The following is a 19,533-nucleotide window of genomic DNA, read 5'->3' on the forward strand; positions in this document are numbered from 1 at the left end:
ATGCCTCCCTCTAGCATTACAGAGAGCTCTTTCTGAACAAAACTTATTTTTAGAAATGCAACATAGTGATTTTTTTCGAAAAGTAAAGTTTGAATTTCTATTTTATTTAGAAGCCTTAGGGACATTATGGCTGAGGAAATGCATTCTTCAGCCAAGAGACTTGATCATATTGTCCTTACAAGATGACAGTGGGTATTTTGCTAGAGTAAGGGTAATAAAATTAGACCTGTCATTCTTGCTTAGGTATCTGAGAAGTAAGTGTACAGCATGAACGATGCTGGCTCAGGCTTTTAGACCTGAGAAAAAGGAGCAAAAGTCTTCATTTTCAGTACTACCTGCACTTAGCGCCTGTTCTAGGCAAAGCCACTGCTCAAGGTCACAGTCTCAATTTTTCCTCAAACACGCTGCAGTGTGTAGAGATTCTAGCATCTCTGTTGAATCTATTCATAGCTACAGTCTTTCTATTACAGCCAAGTGTCCCCCAATATAAAGTGAGTCCTGGATGAGTCTCCACTATACCTAGCTTTGTTTAGTTGCTATGTCCTGTCTGAATCTTTTGTGACCCCCACAGACTGCAGCCAGCCAGGTTCCTCTGTCCATGATATTTCCCAGGCAAGAATACTGGAGTGGGTTGCCATTTCCTTCTCCAGGGGATCTTCCTGACCCAGAGACTGAACCCACATATCCTGCATTGGCAGGTGTGTTCTTTACCACTGAACCACCAGGGAAGCTCATATACCTAGCTTACCTTTCATTAACTACCACTCAAAATAAGCCTTGAGCCTGCACTTCCCTCTAAACACTGCCTTGATATCAGGACTGATCTCATGGAAGAAAACACTGGAGTTTGTTTTCAGCAAGATTGGTTATCAAGCAGGGAAAAAATATTCAGGCAAGATTTAGAGAGAGACCCAAGCAGGATTAGAGTCTCAGTGGGCACACTTATTTAAATTCTTTATTAAAAAAATGTTTCAAAAGTTTAATAAGACACATTTTTGCCCATTGCCATGGTTTGAGTTACTTTATAATAAATATTTTTCTATGTAAATATATGATTTTTATAGTATGCTTCTGCTAAATCACTTCAGTCGTGTCCAACTCTGTGCAACCCCATAGACGGCAGTCCACCAGGCTCCCCCGTCCCTGGGATTCTCCAGGCAAGAACACTGGAGTGGGTTGCCATTTCCTTCTCCGATGCATGAAAGTGAAAAGTGAAAGTGAAATCGCTCAGTCGTGTCCAACTCTTAGTGACCCCATGGACGGCAGCCTACCAGACTCCTCCATCCATGGGATTTTCCAGGCAAGAGTACTGGAGTGGGGTGCCATTGCCTTCTTCGTTTTATAGTATACACTTTGATATTTATTTATACTCTGCTGTCTCATACTCAGGACTTTACTCATGTAATACAGAAATATGAAAGAGAGGCTGATACATGAAGGCTGATGTCCACTAACATACTCCCCCATTTTACAACACACAGAGCTTGTTTTAGTTCTTGCCTGATAAGTGATGGTATTCTTCAATGAATTGTTTTGTTGCTGTTTAGGCTCTCAGTCATGCCCGGCTCTTTGCAAACCCAGGGATTGGAGCATTCCAGGCTTCCCTGACCTTCACTATCACCCAGAGTTTGCTCTAACTCATGTCCATTGAGTTGATAATACCATCCAGCCATCTCAACCTCTGTTGCCCCCTTCTCCTCCTGCCCTCAATCTTTCCCAGCATCAGCATCTTTTCCAATGAATCAGCTTGTCACATCAGGTGGTTAAAGTATTGGAGCCTCAGCTTCAGAATCAGCCCTTCCAATGAATATTCAGGGTCGATTTCCTTTAGGATTGACTGGTTTGATCTCCTTGTAGTCCAAGGGCCTCTCAAGAGTCTTCTCCAGCACCACAATTCAAAATCATCGATTCTTTGGCATTCATGCTTTTATTATGCTTCAAGGTCCCCATAGGATGATGAGTTTGCACTTGATAATTCTTTGGTTTGAGTATTATTAATAGCTCCTCTGTCCATGGGATTCTCCAGGCAAGAATACTGGAGTGGATAGCCATTCCCTTCTCTAGGGGATGGTCCTGACCCAAGGATTGACCTTGGGTCTCCCACTTTAGAGGCAGATTCTTTATTGTCTGAGTCACCTGGATGCTTGGGGCTGGGACTCTGGGACAACCCAGAGGGATGGTATGGGGAGGGAGGAGGGAGGAGGGTTCAGGATGGGGAGCACATGTATACCTGTGGTGGATTCATTTCCATGTTTGGCAAAACTAATACAATATTGTAAAGTTTAAAAAGAAAATAAAATTAAACTAGGAAAAAAAAGTTCACTAATCATTACACCATACATGTGAATGTGCATGAGTTTTATCATTTTGTAAGTGAACATGCTTATTTTGTCTGTCCATTCTGAACAGTGAAATTTTCAATAATAATTTTATTTAGGTCTATATCTACTTAACGGAGAAGACAATGGGACCTCACTCCAATACTTTTGCATGGAAAATCCCATGGACGGAGGAGCCTGGGATGCTGCAGTCCATGGGGTCGCTAAGGGTTGGACACGACTGAGCGACTTCACTTTCACTTTTCACTTTCATGCATTGGAGAAGGAAATGGCAACCCACTCCAGTGTTCTTGCCTGGAGAATCCCAGGGATGGGGAAGCCTGGTGGGCTGCCGTCTATGGGGTCACACAGAGTCAGACACGACTGAAATGACTTAGCAGCATATCTACTTAAAGGACTCTAAATTAGGTCTTTATAAACAGAAATTATTAGTTAAGAAAAACTAAATTCATGAAAGAATCAACCATAAACACAGAAATAGAAAATGCCAGCATATATCTGGATATACAAATGCATGTATGCTCACACGCTAACCCTAATAAGTTACAATAAACATGCAGTAGGGAATTCAGAGACAACCACAAATCTCTCTTCACTACTGCATTGACGAGGCTCCCTGCATTGGCTACATATGGGAAATTACTTTTTCCCTCATTATCCTTGCTGTGGTACTCATTTATCTTCAACTGTATCCTCAGAAGTTCAAATAAGATTCATAACTTCCTTGCATTAGAAAATATATACCAACATATATTCTAAGATTGGTTAGTTTCTGTTACAAGTGCTTATAGGTTTGACTTTTTAAAGACAAAATATTTTCAAAGGTCTAACTATTTTTGTTTCTGTATAAGAATATGAAGATTTGAATAAGAATAGCAACTTCAGATTATAAGACTCTCTTTTACTTGCTGCAAAATGGAAAGGACTCATACTCCTCTCTGGTTCTCCACAGAAACAGGAAAAAATATTGGTTTCAGAATTCTCAAGAGGAGAGTTTCCCATTTATAAGTATTTTTTTAAAGTTATTTGCTTTATAATCATTCCCAACTATTTTTTAAGTATTTCCTATATCACTTCTCTCTAACCCAACACAGTAGCAGCTGAGATACCAAACTCTCAAATTTGTACCTCTAGAGTGTTTTACTATTTAACAATTTTGTTATAGGTATCAGAATTTATCTTCCAAAAAGTTTTAGCTACTTAAGTTTTTTAAGGCGAGAGCATAATTTATGAGAGATACCAGTCTTGTCTATGAAATTCCTGACACTAGCAGAGTAGAGTAATGAACCTAAAAAAAAAAAAGCACTTACAAAGATGATTCCGTTCAGTTCAGCAGTTCAGTTCAGTTGCTCAGTCGTGTCCGACTCTTTGCAACATCATGGACGCAGCACGCCAGGCTTCCCTGTCTATCACCAACTCCAATGGAGATGATTAGGCACAATGTAAATTTTTTTTCTTTCTGCGTCTTCCTGATTCTTCCTCTACTTCCATTACCTTGGAAACCCAGATAACGGGAGACAAGATCAGTTTCTGGTGCTTCTCTAACTACTGGGGATTTTACATCCTTTAATAACTATAATTTTGCCAAATAAACTAGGGCTAGATTACTGAATCTCCAAGGCCATGGATTTAAAATCCCAACTCACCCATATTTTGTATATTAGAGAGAAGAAGTCTGCATTATTCACTTTCATCTATACATTTGCATGCCTGTAACTGACTCCAAGAGCAGTAACTTCAGACCCACAGAGAAGCATTCATTCTGAAGCGATTAGCTCGAAACAAAAGGAACAGTATGTCTCTCTGTTACAGGCCACCCAAGGCAGAGATTCTCTTGGTCTCTGTCTGTCCCTGTTTAGTCAGTCCCTGCTTCCCCTACACCATGCTCAAATGACACATCTTCCCTCTTTATCATAGGTTGCTGCTGTTGTTTTAGTGTCTAAGTTGTGCCCGACTTTTTTGTGACCCAAAGGTAGCCCACCATACTCCTCTGTTGATGGGATTTTCCAAGCAAGAATACTGGAGTAGGTTAACCTTTCTTTCTCCAGGGGATCTTCCCCATCCAGGGGTCAAACTTGCATCTCCTGCTTTGGTAGGCAGGTTCTTTACCACTGAGCCACCAGGAATACTTAAACATAGGGCCTAATGTAAATGCTGTGTATTTGCCTCTGCCCCCAGCTAGTGATTATTCTAATCGTTAGACCAAAACTAATTCTACAGTAATAGTTTATCAAAGGAGCAGTGAGGGTCATTGACATGATTTTTACTGATTTCCCTGGTAACTGATGAGTCCAGCCAACCTGATGTCGATTCCCTCTATAACCCTCCCACCCCCAACCCCACCATCTACAGTGAAGATTGCTGCTGTGTCCTGCCTGCAATCTGCTGCATGTGGTGGGATGCCCCTCCAGGATCTCACTTCAGATGTGTAAGATCCCCTATCTGTTAAACCGTTGATGTCTCTGTCACTGATTCTGGGCTCTTTCTTCAGTCTGAGGCTGGGCAAGTACAGGGCTTGTAGGCCAGCTTGGGTGAGCCCAACAGAGACGATTCAAATATTTCCTTTTCGTATTCCATTTTACTATTCATCTTCCCATATGATTAGAATATGGTTTTCTGTATTTGCAGTACTCATTGCACTTTATGACTCTCATACTTCTCAAATATGGTCCATAAGAAACCTTACTCAAAAGGAACAATCCTTTCTAGATGGACTATGTCAAGTGGGGCAGAGTTGTAAGAACCTGTAAGCATTTGTCTGAAAGCAAAATCTGCTTACCTTGCAATCTAGTCTTTTAAAAACTTTCTTACTCTGAAGTAAAAAGAATTGACATGATCCACCTGTACACCAAGACTAAGGCCATACTAGAGCTTTGGTGTCTGTTTCAATTATTTTCCAAAACTTGAACATGTCAGACAAACCCATAATGACACTCACTGTGCATCTCTCCTCCACATCTCAGTCACTTGCCACTGAGAAGATTTAAGCACACAATGCTCCATTCACATCTATAATTTACATTCTTGCAATGAGTCACCTGCTTTATATTCTATAGGCATTTTCTTGGAGCGTTCACCATGGCTGTCCATTGAAGTTTCTGTGTTGGAAATAATTCAAGTATTGAGACAAAATTCACTTCCTCAAAGTGCAAGATACGATAAGTAGTGACAGAGAAGTTCTGAGTAATAAATGTCAATCATGTGGCCACTTAATAGATACTTAACAGAGTAACTGTCAGAGTTCTGGACTTAGCTGCCTGTATAGTTCTGGACAAGGAGATGTCCCACAACAGGAAGTGCTAGTGAGTAGGATAGACCATCTCCCTATAACACAACTGCCTTGATTTACTTTCTTGATTTCATTAGACACGGAGGGTGCCAGTGACCAAAAATTTCTGTTGAAATAGAACCCATATCCCACCTCCATGAAAATGAATGCTATCAAAACAAGGCCAGCCACCTTTAACAGTTTCATAAAGAAAGTGGAGACCTTCTATTACTCCAATATATAATATAAAGTTTAAAAAAAAAAGAGGGTGGAGACATTTAATAAACCTGATTTATTTTTTTTTAACTAAGTTAAAACTTCTGTCAGATTCAGAATATATTCTGAGGGATTCACCTCTAAAAGTTATCCCAAGGTACACATCCCTCTCTTTCTGGGGTTCTGAATTGGTGCCCTGGAACATCTGTGTCTAAATCTGATTTACTGCTTTTTCAACCTTACCCTGTAATTTTCAACTCTTCTTTTTCACTTTTTCTTTGACCTTGTAATGTAAGCCCTGACAGATAGGTTTTCTTTCAATTTTTTTTTTAAATGAAATTTCCTGATTTAAGCTTTGATTACCCAGGCATGTAGTTCAAAGATGACCATGTTAAATAAACATGTTGCCAACCTTGGGTCTAGATAAAGAGCCAGGCCACCCCTCCCTGAATCCCAAGGCCTCTTTAAGTATCTTGGCTGAGTTCAATAATGATCATTTAGACCACTTGTTTTTCTCTTCCTGTGCTTTAAATTCCTACTCATATGTTATAAATTTACCAATAAATAGTGAGCATGTGAAACTCTCGGCCTCAACACTTGATCCCAGTAAAACCAATAAACATGGAACCCAGGCCCAAACCCTCTGTCCGTCTCTGCTTCAGTCTTGCTGTGTGGCCCCAGGAAAACTGTGCAGGTCCCAGGACTTATAAGTGATAAGCCTTTTTTCCTTTTCTTAAAGTTTCCTAATGGTTATATCGGAGGGTATCTTGCAGTCAGAATAAGAACCATGAGGGCCAGTCTAGCCTCAGCATTGTTTACCGATAGGCTGAAGGCTGAACCCATCAAAAAATAGACCTCATCTTTTCATATTTTGGATACTTCATATAGCTTGTAAATGTTCCCTCTGCCTTAATGTCTAGCCATCAGTCTGCTTACTTATCCTTATCCGCAGGCACTAAGAGGTATATTAACTGAGAATACCATCTCTTTTATCTCCCTTAATCAACACCCTGCTCCAAGAGCACTATTTTAAGCAGTGTCTCTGACTCTCCTAGAGGCTAAAGGGGATTAGGTTCAAGAGGGAGGGGACATATATACATCTATGGCTGATTCATGTTGATGTTTGACAGAAAACAACAAAATTCTGTAAAGCAATTATTCTTCAGTTAAAAATAAATTTTAAAAAAGGAATCTGAATACTTAAGACATAGGCATATGGTTCATTCATTGACAGCAGTATATCCTTCAACTATCCAAGGAAAATAAACTACATGAACTACCCAATAGGATTTCCAGTTCTGTACTTCAAGAAGTAAATCCTCCTTCAGTTTGACTAAAAAATTAATTGGACCCAGGATTTACTTAGACTTTAGAGTGAATTTGTCTGTTTACAAAAGTACTCCTAAAAACAGTTAGGATTAAAAGTTCAAAATTCACAAAAAGAGGTGTAGATAATAATATAATGGCTATGAGGATGTCTTACTGTGTGGAGCTTTCTTGAATTAGAGAATCATGGAGCCACCAATGGAGACCTAGAAGCAAGAAGATAATCCTCCAGCTGCAGCCAAAAGGCAAAGGTCCAGGCATCTAATGGAATACAGAGATCAGCCAGGACAAGCTTTCACAAGCAAAGAAGGGAGAACTGGACAGTAATCTCAGTATCTATGTGAACAAATATCAATACATACCTGAAGCTGAGATCAACTCAATACCAGTTTGGGTACGAAAATTTGGTATTTGACGCTGGGTCAGCATTCAACTCTTTTCAAACTTATTTTAAAGAATTGTCTTTGTACTTATGTGTTCCTTTTCAGGGTAATTTTCAATACTGAAATGAATGTCTTTGGAGTTTAAATAATTTAAATCATATTCATAGAGTTGAAGCAGAAATAAAGTAGATAGGCACTGACAAAACTTAGCAGTGCTGTGAAACCATTGCGGCTGAAAATAGTACGAAAGCTATTAGTAGTATTAGTGTTACTATCATTAAAATAATTTGAAAATAGAGTGCTTTGTAAGATGCAGTTGGTTGACCTGTTTTGAAGACTGTTTGTTCTCCTAAGTCACACAACACAATCAACATAGATATAGAAACGTTTAAACTTGAGTAAGTCAGGTGAAATAAGAAGCCTGTTAACTTATAACTCCATATGTATATTAAGATGAAAATTTAATTGACTTCCCTAAGAGTTTAGGTCCATGTAGAGTGCAAAGATCTTACATTCAATTGGTACTGGCTTTAAAAAATGATGAAAAACACCTTTTTCCACACCCCTGTATCATTTCAACCTCATTAAGAGTTTCTTCCTTTACCTATCTAGGGATAAAGGCTTGGCAATATCACAACTGATTGTTTTGTATAAGCTTTTCATTTTAGCTGGATACCTTACTGTGGAACAGACATTAGAGTCAAGCAGCACATTGCTTATTGCTTTCTGGAATATCAAGTTCCTTGTAAAACAATGTGTTCCATACAGTATTGGTTTCTGTTATTAGACTATGTATTATTACCTAAGGGAGGAGACAGGGTGCCACTCTAACAGAAATAGTGCTGATTAAGAGTTGCTGGTCAGTTTACCTTTCCAAATTAAGTGTGATTAAGTGTGATAATGACAGATACAGCACAGTATCATATGCAGCTCTTAAATACTAAGGGAACTTGGAAGTTTGTTTCAATTGATTAATTATAACAATATTCACTTTTCTAATCTGTTGCAGACTGTAATGTGGAGGGTTTTACATTTAACAACCCTCTTTCTGATCTTAAAGAGAAAAATGTCTACCTTAAGTACTTCAAATGATTTATGTTTCTGTTTTGCTCTGTAATAGCTTTAGAGTATCATTTTCACAGTTTTCTCATGAGATAGAAACCACACTGTGCAAATGTTTTCTTTTTCAAATGCTCTTCAAGTAAACAATGTTACCCGGCACCATACTGTTTTTCTTCCCGTTCCATTTTACCAGTTGAAGGTCCATTTCATATGAATTGTGAAAATGAATCATTAGGAAGGACATATTACACAAGACAGCAGGCAATTACAAGAGACTTCTAGGAAGGAGCAGGCAAATGCTTCATTTCATCCTAAAAATTTCGGGTGTGCTTTGCAACAAGTGGCTAACCTGAAGGAGAGATGATCTCTCTTGCTGGGAGGGATTGGGTGCAGGAGGAGAAGGGGACGACAGAGGATGAGATGGCTGGATGGCATCACTGACTCGATGGACGTGATTTTGAGTGAACTCCAGGAGTTTGTGATGGACACGGAGGCCTGGAGTGCTGCAATTCATGGGGTCACAAAGAGTCGGACATGACTGAGCGACTGAACTGATTGACTGACTGACTCATTGAAAAAAACAGTTTTATATTGTCCAGAACAGGAGAAGCTATAATCATACACTTTCAGTTCAGTTCAGTTCAGTCACTCAGTTATGTCTGACTGTATGCGACCCCATGAACTGCAGCACGCCAGGCCTCCCTGTCCATCACCAACTCCCGGAGTCCAGCCAAACCCAAGTCCATCGAGTCGGTGATGCCATCCAGCCATCTCATCGTCTGTCGTCCCCTTCTCCTCCTGCCCTCTATCTGTCCCAGCATCAGGGTCTTTTCCAATGAGTCAGCTCTTCGCATGAGGTGGACAAAGTATTGGAGTTTCAGCTTCAACATCAGTCCTTCCAATGAACACCCAGGACTGATCTCCTTTAGGATGGATTGGTTGGATCTCCTTGCAGTCCAAGGGACTCTCAAGAGTCTTCTCCAACACCACAGTTCAAAAGCATCAATTCTTCGGTGCTCAGCTTTCTTTATAGTCCAACTCTCACATCCATACATGACTGCTGGAAAAAACATAGGTTCGACTAGACGGACCTTTTTTGGCAAAGTAATGTCTCTGCTTTTTAATATGCTGTCTAGGTTGGTCATAACTTTTATTCCAAGGAGTCTTTTAATTTCATGGCTACACTCACCATCTGCAGTGATATTATATATGTATTATATATATATGTAATAATATATATAATTATATATATGATTATAATTAGTATAATATATATAATATTATATAATAATAGTTTTATAATCTATTATAATTTACATATATATTTATATAATATAAATATAATATAAATATATATATAATATATATTTATATATTATATATTATTATATATAATATTATTATTATTATTATTATTATTATATAATATTATATGTATATAATATACATATATCATGGGCTTCCCAGGTGGTGCAGTGGTAAAGAATCCACCTGCAACGCAGAAGACACAAAGTATGCAGATTTGATCCCTAGGTCAGGAAGGTCCCCTGGAGTAGGAAATGGCAACGTGCTCCAGTATTCTTGCCTGGGAAATCCTATGGACAGAAGAGCCTGGAGGTCTACAGTCCATGGGATTGCAAAGAGGTGGATGTGACTGAGCACATACATACATGTATCAGAATTAGATGTGGCATCTCTTTTACCCAACTTTTATAGTCATATTCAATAGTTTTGAAAGAAATGAAGTGATGCATTTACATATAATAATTTAAATTGCTAAAAGTTATTTAATAGACATTAATTAGATCACAATTTTCTGGCTTGGAATTTTATAAGCCACTAAAGTTAATGTTTCCCTTATGATTATATCTAGGGATTCAGATGAGAATCATCAATATTAGCAGAGGCTAAAGCAGCAAACTAATTTAGGCATCTTTGGTACAGACAGTATTCCTATCAACATACACATGCCATCTGTAATGAGGAAAGGACATGAGTTAAGTTAAATGCAAAGAGGGCTGCCTAGAAAGTTTGAATACATTTTTGTTCAGGCGTGTAATTGATGTTCTTCTAATGCTAAGTTTCTGTAATGATAAAAAGATGTTGGTGTCTCAATAGCATTATCCTTATTCTCTCTGCAAAATCGTTAAGAAGAGCTCTATCATCTCTGATAGCACATCAATGCCTTTGGATAAATTGACCTGTTAAGGGCAATGGAAATGGTCAGCATTTTCCTCACAGCCATAGACAGACATGTTGCCCAGCTTTCAATGAGAAATATCTTCTGTGGTAGAAAAAAAAATTTAAAGACCTACAGTAATTTTGTTTTGGTTATATGTAAGAATATAGCAGGGATTATTAATAACAAGTTTGATGTACTTTGCACAATAAAGATTTGATATTAGTTCTGAAGTCCTAACTATGTAGATATTCTAGGCAGCTTACTTCAATGTTTTGCTTCTCTCAATCTGTAGATTTAGAACCCCAATTGCTTTATTAATTACCACACAAGTAAAAATGATCCATCTTCTTATTTCCTTGTTGTTGTTCAGTCTCTAAATCATTTATTTACTACACTGACTTGATAAGAGAGACTATATATATAATATACATAAAATATATATATAATATATATATATATAACTAGTCAGAGTAGTAAATAAGAAGTGAGCTATATAATATAAAAGTATAAATCAGATGAATAAATAAGACAATTATATAATATAAGTTATATAATACATATATAATGAGTCAGAGTAGTAAATGAGGCATAACATACAGTATATATCTGATATGTATATTATAGATATCAGATATATATTATATGTATAATATATATATATAAATAATGAGTCAGAGTAGAAAATGTGATACAACTTACATAATAAACATATATCACCTTGCTAACAAAGGTCCATATACTCAAAACTTTGGTTTTTCTGTAGTCATGTGCAGATGTGAGAGTTGGACCATAAAGAAGGCTGAGCACCAAAGAAGTGATGCTGTTGAACTGTGGTAATGGAGAATACTCTTAAGAGTCTCTTGGACTGCAAGGAGATCAAACCAGTCAATTCCAAAGGAAATCAACCCTGAATAATCACTGGAAGTACTGATGCTGAACCTGAAGCTCCAATACTTTGGCCACCTGATGTGAAGAGCCAACTCATTGGAAAAGATGCTGATCCTGGGAAAGATTGAGGGCAGTAGGAGAAAGGGTTGACAGAGGATGAGATGGTTGGGTGGCATCATCGGCTCCATGGATATGAGTTTGAGCAAAATTTGGAGGATAGTGAAAGACAGAGAAGCCTGGTATGCTGCAGTCCGTGGGGGCACAAAGAGTCGGACACAACTTAGTGATTGAACAACAGCAATATTTTAGATTCAGTTCAGTCGCTTATATTAGTTTTGATAGAATTGTGTCCAGCTCTTTGTGCCCCCATGGACTGCAGCACACCTCCCTGTCCATCACCAACTCCTGGAGTCTACTCGAACACATGTCCTTTGAGTTGGTGATGCCATCAAATAATCTCATCCATGTTTTCCTCTTCTCCTCCCACCTTCAAACTTTCCCAGCATCAGGGTCTTTTCAAATGAGTCAGTTCTTCACATAAGGTGGTCAAAGCATTGGAGTTTGAGCTTCAGCATCAGTCCTTCCAATGAATATTCAGGACTGATTTCCTTTAGGATGGACTGGTTGGATCTCCTTGCAGTCCAGGGGACTCTCAACAGTCTTCTCCAACACCACAGTTTAAAAGCATCAGTTCTTCAGTGCTCAGCTTCCTTTATAGTTCAACTCTCACATCCGTACACGACTACTGGAAAAACCAAAGCTTTGACCAGATGGACTTTGTTGGCAAAGTAATGTCTCTGCTTTTTAATATGCTGTCTAGATTGATCATAACTTTTCTTCCAAGAAGCAAGCGTCTTTTAATTTCATGGTTGCAGTCACTATCTGCAGTGATTTTGGAGTCCAAGAAAATAAAGTCTGTCACTGTTTCCATTGTTTCCCCATCTATTTGCCATAAAGTGATGGGACCAGATCCCATGATCTTAGTTTTTTGAATGTTGAGCTTTAAGCCAACTTTTTCACTCTGCTTTTTTACTTTCATCAAGAAGCTCTTTAGTTCTTTGCTTTCTCCCATAAGGGTAGTGTCATCTGTATATCTGAGGTTACTGATATTTCTCCTGGCAATCTTGATTCCAGCTTGTGCTCCATCCAGCCCAGTGTTTCTCATGATGTACTCTTTATATATACATATGTGTGTGTGTGTGTGTGTGTGTGTGTGTGTGTATATAAAATGAATCAGCAATAAATAAGACACAACTTAGAAACTGAACAACAAGAAGCAAATAAGAACAGGGGTCAATTTTATTCATGTGGTAATAGATAAGACAAGTGGGATTCTAAATCTACAGTCTAAGAGAAGCAAAGCATTGAAACATTTAAGTAAGCTGCCTATAATATCTGCAAATTGTATGACTTCAAAACTAATATAAAATCTTTATTTTGCAAAGTACATAAAGGTAGTTATTAATAATCCCAGATATATTCTTACAACTAACCTAAACAAAATTGCTGTGGTTTTTAATTTTTCTACTATGGAAAGTAGCATACATACTTGAAGCAATGTTTCCTTGGCAGTTTACACCCTCTTTTGTTGTTTGTGTTCAGTCACTCAGTTGTGTTTGACTCTTTGTGACCCCATGGACTGCAGCCATACCAGGCTTCCTGGCCCTTCACCATCTCCAGGAGCTTGCTCAAACTCATGTCCATTGAGTCGGTGATGCCATCCAACCATATCATCCTCTGTTGTCCCCTTCTCCTCCTGCCTTTAATCTTTCCCAGCATCAGCGGATTTTCCAGTCAACTTCCCATCAGGTGGCTAAAATATTGGAGCTTCAGCATAGTCCTTCCAATGAACATTCAGGACTAATTTCCTTTATGATTGACTGGTTGGAGCTTCTTGCAGTCCAAGGGACTTTCAAGAGTCTTCTCTAACATTGCAGCTCAAAAGCACCAATTTTTCAGTGCTCAGCCTTCTTTATGGTCCAACTCTCACATCCATACCTGACTACTGGAAAAACCATAGCTTACACTGTATGGTGGAGAAGGCAATGGCACCCCACTCCAGTACTCTTGCCTGGAAAATCCATGGACAGAGGAGCCTGGTAGGCTGCAGTCCTCGGGGTCGCTAGGAGTCAGACACGACTGAGTGACTTCACTTTCATTTTTCACTGTCATGCATTGGAGAAGGAAATGGCAACCCACTCCAGTGTTCTTGCCTGGAGAATCCCACGGATGGCGGAGCCTGGTGGGCTGCCGTCTATGGGGTTGTACAGAGTTGGACACGACTGAAGCGACTTAACATTAGCATTAGACTATAAGGACCTTTGTCAACAAAATAATGTCCCTGCTTTTTAATATGTTGTTTAGGTTTGCCATAGCTTTTCTTCCAAGGAGCAAGTGTCTTTTAATTTCACAGCTACAGTCACCATCTGCAGTGATTTTGGAGCCCAGGAAAATAATGTTTGCCATGGTTTCCATTGTTTCCCCATCTATTTGCCATTAAGTGATGGGACTGATGCCATATCTTAGCTTTTTGAATGTTGAGTTTTAAGTCAGCTTTTACACTATTCTCTTTCTCCTTCATCAAGAGGCTCTTTAGTTCCTCTTCACTTTCTGCCGTGAGGGTGATACCATCTGTATATCTGAGTATATCTGAGGTTATTGATATTTCAATATCAAAACCTCCTGTACAATGTTATGAAATTCTGTCCATAGTTCTTTAGGCACTCTATCAGATCTAATCCCTTGAATCTATTTGTTACTTCTACTGTACAGTCATAAGGGATTTGATTAGGGCATACCTGAATGGCCTAGTGGTTTTCCCTACTTCAATTTAAGTCTGAATTTTGTAATAAGAAGTTCATGACCTGAGCCACAGTAAGCTCCATGTCTTGTTTTGCTGACTGTATAGAGCTACTCCATCTTTGGCTGCAAAGAATATCTTCAGTCTGATTTTGGTATTGACCATTTGGTGATGTCCATGTGCAGAGTCGTCTCTTGTGTTGTTGGAAAAGGGTGGTAACTATGGTCAGTGTGTTTTCTTGGCAAAACTCTGTTAGCCTTTATCCTGCTTCTTTTTTACTCCCAAGTCAAACTTGTGGTTTACTCCAGATATCTCTTGACTTCCTACTTTTACATTCTAGTCCCCTATGATGAACAGGACATCTTTTTATGGTGTTAGTTCTGAAAGGTTTTGTAGGTCTTCATAGAACTGTTCAACTTCAGTTTCTTCAGCTTTAGTGGTTGGGGCATAGATTTGGATTACTGTGATATTGACTTGTTTGCCCTGAAAATGAACCGAGATCATTCTCTCATTTTGGGGATTGCATCCAAATACTGCATTTTGGACTCTCTTTTTTTGACTATGAGGGCTACTCCATTTCTTCTAAGGGATCTTTCCCACAGTAGTAGATATAATGGTCATCTGAATCAAATTCACCCATTCCACTCCATTTTAGTTCACTGATTCCTAAAATGCTGATGTTCTCTCTTGCCATCTCCTGTTACTCCTGTTCTCTCTTGCCATCTCCTCCTCTAGACGATGAATAGATTGGAAAAGAGACCATGTCTTTCTCTTCATACTTCCCAAAATATAGAACATAGCATACCAGGGGTATAAATATGTTTTTTGAAATGAAAAATGAAATGCAATGCTCTTATTTTGGAAGTATAAAACTGAAAATGAAAGTATTTTGGAATGAAATCTGTATTATAGAAAGCTTACACTAGATAACTTTTGAGAAAACTGAAGCAGACAGGAAAATAATACATTTTCAAAGCTCAGAGGGAAAAAAAAAGCAAATTATGAAATATATTACTGTTCATATCTGTTACATTTGAATAAGTTATTTGTCTCAGGGAATGACAAGGAATTTTAAAGTATATTAATGTTATATTTTCTACTCTTTTTGGTCTTGAGGTGATTCAACTGGTAAAGTATCAGCCTGCAACGTGGGAGTCCTAGGTTCAAACCCTGGGTTGGGAAGATCCCCTGGAGAAGGGAACAGCTACCCACTTCAGTATTTTGGCCTGGAGAATTCCATGGACTTTATAGTCCAGGGGGTCACAATGAGTTGGACACAATTGGGCCATTTTCTCTTTTCAGAAATATATGTGAGCTGTAGCTGGGGTATCAGTTTCTTAATATGATATAGGTAGAAATATCTGCAACTAATTAAATTTTAGACATAGTTGAACTAATTCTGGGGGTGAAAGAAAGAACAAAAACCTACCTTCAGGAAAGAGGTCTCAATTGGTATGCTTTAGATAAAGATGCACTTACAGATGTGCTGAGGAGTTGATTTCTTGGGTTCATGATGTAGCCACATCCAATTACTTTTGTGTAATCTATAAATCGGAGAAGGCAATGGCACCCCACTCCAGTACTCTTGCCTGGAAAATCCCATGGACGGAGAAGCCTGGTAGGCTGGAGTCCATGGGGTCGCTAAGAGTCAGGCACGACTGAACGACTTCACTTTCATGCACTGGAGAAGGAAATGGCAACCCACTCCAGCATTCTTGCCTGGAGAATCCCAGGGACAGAGGAGCCTAGTAGGCTGCCGTCTATGGGGTCACACAGAGTCGGACATGATTGAAGCGACTTAGCAGCAGCAGCAGTAATCTATAAATATTATTTTCTACATGAGCCAAAATATGAAAATGGTTGAGAACTACTTCTTTATGGCATAAGAGTAAATTGTAATGTTGACCTAAGCCATTTATTATGAATAGCAAAACAAAATTTTATTATCCATTTGTACATGAATAGAAACTTTAAAAACCTTTCTGCTGCTTGTTTATATTGACAAGATAATACATGGTTTATATTGGCAAGAAACAAGCATTACCTCAGTAGGCATCAAGTTTAGGAACAATATTAGTTGTCTTTCAGGCATTATCTATTTTTGCTTAAATTAATTTATCCACTTTAATGAAGTCAATTACACACTAGGGATTCATGACACCAGAGACTGAACTCTGGAATCAGGATCAGGGCCAAATAGCAGGTTATTCCCAATTGTTATTTCCAATTAAGGACTGAGAAAGGCAGGTAGCTATATTTGAACCATCTGTGTGAAAGGAGATAGTATTCAGAGCTCAAGAAGTCAGGAAATTAGGATAGAACACAACCATATGCGAAGTCCAGAGATCAGGAGCCAGTTAAGAATTGGAAGTTCAACTAAGAATTAGCAGTCAGGGAGGCTGTCTATAGTAACTGGTTGTCAGTGGCCAGAGATCTGGAAGCCAATCAAAAAGAGGTCAGAGGAAATATGAGGTTCAAAAATCAGACTCAGAAAGCCTAAATTAGTAAGACCAATGTCAAAAAAATTGGCATGCTCTAAAGTCAGAATTCTTGATGACTATTTTTCCTACTTTCTGTCGGGACAGAGGTAAGTCTCAAAAGGCAGAGAGATCCATTCCTAGATCTAAGATCCATTCCTAGAGTCTATTTATTTGATTAGTTCATCATTTATGTGGCCTCTTTCTCTAAGATTCATTCCCCTAATATTTCTGTGGTAGGTTCACTGGGTTGCTAGGTAATCTTTGAAGATGCCAAGCACTTCCAGGGTATACAGATTTGATGTTGCCTTGAAAAGCTCCCTCCCAGACATTTGAAGGGTTCACTTCCCCATTTTGTTCAGGGCTCTGTTCCAATCATAGCTCCTCAGCAAGGTCTTTTTTAACAACCCTATGTAAAATAGAACCATGTATTACCTTCCATCATTTAACTATCTTCATTTTCATTCATAGATCTTATCCCTATGATACTGCATTACATCTTAATTTTTGTTTGTAAACAGGATATAAATTCTATAAGGGTAGAAAATGTATTGTGTTTCTCATCTTATCACAAGAATGTAGACTAAACCCTGGGACATAATATTTATTAAAGAGTAAATAATAATGAACATTTTGAGTAGAAGCTACAGGTAGGTGGAAACTTAAATAAGATGAAGTTACAGATAAATTTGTAAGCTCATTGATGATGATTCTGTCCTTGGGTAAAATTAAGATGACCATATGTTAGAGTTTGAACACGAATTGTTATACAATTATCAGTTCAGATCAGTTCAGTTCAGTTCAGTTCAGTTGCTCAGTCGTGTCCAACTCTTTGTGACCCCATGAATCGCAGCATGCCAGGCCTCCCTGTCCATCACCAACTCTCAGAGTTCACTCAGACTCACATCCATTGAGCCAGTGATGCCATCCAGCCATCTCATCCTCTGTCGTCCCCTTCTCCTCCTGCCCTCAATCCCTCCCAGCATCAGAGTCTTTTCCAATGAGTCAACTCTTCGCATGAGGTGGCCAAAGTATTGGAGTTTCAGCCTCAGCATCAGTCCTTCCAATGAACACCCAGGGCTGATCTCCTTTAGAATGGACTGGTTGGATCTCCTTGAAGTCCAAGGGACTCTCAAGAGTCTTCTCCAACACCACAGTTGAAAAGCATCAATTCTTCGGCACTCAGCTTTCTTCACAGTCCAGCACTCACATCCATACATGACCACTGGAAAAACCATAGCCTTGACTAGATGGACCTTTGTTGGCAAAGTAATGTCTCTGCTTTTGAATATGCTATCTAGGTGGCTCATAACTTTCCTTCCAAGGAGTATAGTCCCAACAAATTATTGGCAATGTTTCTGTTTATTTTCATAATATTTTGGTTTACATGGGTAAGGAAATGGCAACCCACTCCAGTATTCATCCCTGGAAAATTCCAGGGACAGAAGAGCCTGATGGGCTACAGTCCATAGGGTCACAAAGAGTTGGACACAACTGAGCACACAAGAGGAAGGGAAGTCATATAATCATTTGTTTTGATTTGTTCTTTTCCCATTGAAATTGCATGTGCCTCTACTGGTGGCCAATTTCTAAGGTAATGGCTATAATCTCAAATGCTTCAGGAGATAACCAGGTAACCTGAGTGTATGTAATGGGCAGAGTGAAAGAATGGGGAACTGTGAAGACTACATGAAGCTGAATTTCCATGTCCCATTGAAACAGAGAAGCTGCTATCTGACCACAGCCAACTGTATTGCCATGTTACAATACAGGTCCAATAGTATAATTCTTACACATTTCAAATATACACATTTATATATATATATAAATCAAGGAGAGGAGATCATGATGGCAGAGTAGGAGGATGTGGAACTCACCTTCCCCAATAAACATCAAAAATACATCTAGACATAGAACAAGTATCACTGACAGCTAACTAGAAATTAGCAGAAAGATTCCTGTACAACAAAGGCTGTGAAAAAGATCCACAGAGAATTGGGTAGAAAGGGAAGCAAGAGATCAGGTTGGGACCTGTGCCCTAGGGAAAGGACTCAGAGGAAAGGAAGGTTACATGAAAGGAGATCCTCTCTTCGGTGTGAGTAGTTAGATCCATATATCGGGTGCTCTGCCCTGGGATCCAAGATAAGTTCTCTTGGCTGGTGGTAGCAAGGATTATGGGACTAACAGGAGGCCTATGGGCAGCCTGGATTCTATTCCAGAGGAGCACGTACACACTTTCTTACTCCTAAATGAGGGAAGAAAGGGCAGATTGAAACTGCAAGGATGGCTGGTTTCCCTGACCACACTGGCACATGCCCTGCACCAAGCTAAGTGACTGCTCTGGTCTCACTTGCTTTGTGACACAACTCCACTTGGGCAAGGGCTGTCTCAGCCAAAAAGAAAGCTCAGACGTGAGACACCAAAGCAGCTTAGATCCAAAGTAATGTATAAGCAGAGTGGGTGCATCCATTGTGCTTATACAGGTAGTACATATATAAGTATGTGAATTTAAAAATTAATATAAAAAAAACTCATTCTGGCAAACTTTGGTAGCAGTTACAAGTAATCTACAGAGGTAGTGGTAATAGGCAG

General features: G+C 39.0%; 1 long non-coding RNA gene across 5 annotated transcripts in view; it reads left to right on the plus strand.

Annotated features, from left to right (window-relative positions):
- LOC147364213 (uncharacterized) overlaps positions 1-19,533 on the plus strand; it is a 245,348-nt gene that overhangs the window by 202,424 nt on the left and 23,391 nt on the right. Inside the window, exon 1 of one of the 5 annotated variants that reach the window (XR_015133641.1) lies at positions 6,389-6,533. The exons of the other annotated variants lie outside the window; for them this stretch is intronic. This is a non-coding gene — a long non-coding RNA (uncharacterized LOC147364213). Of the gene's footprint in view, positions 1-6,388; positions 6,534-19,533 lie in introns of those variants that run through there. 5 annotated transcript variants of the gene reach the window in all.

The sequence above is a fragment of the Bos grunniens genome, chromosome 10, assembly GCF_055505025.1.
Source record: "Bos grunniens cultivar Pamir isolate PY7600 chromosome 10, Bosgru_T2T1.0, whole genome shotgun sequence".
Lineage (NCBI taxonomy): Eukaryota > Metazoa > Chordata > Mammalia > Artiodactyla > Bovidae > Bos > Bos grunniens.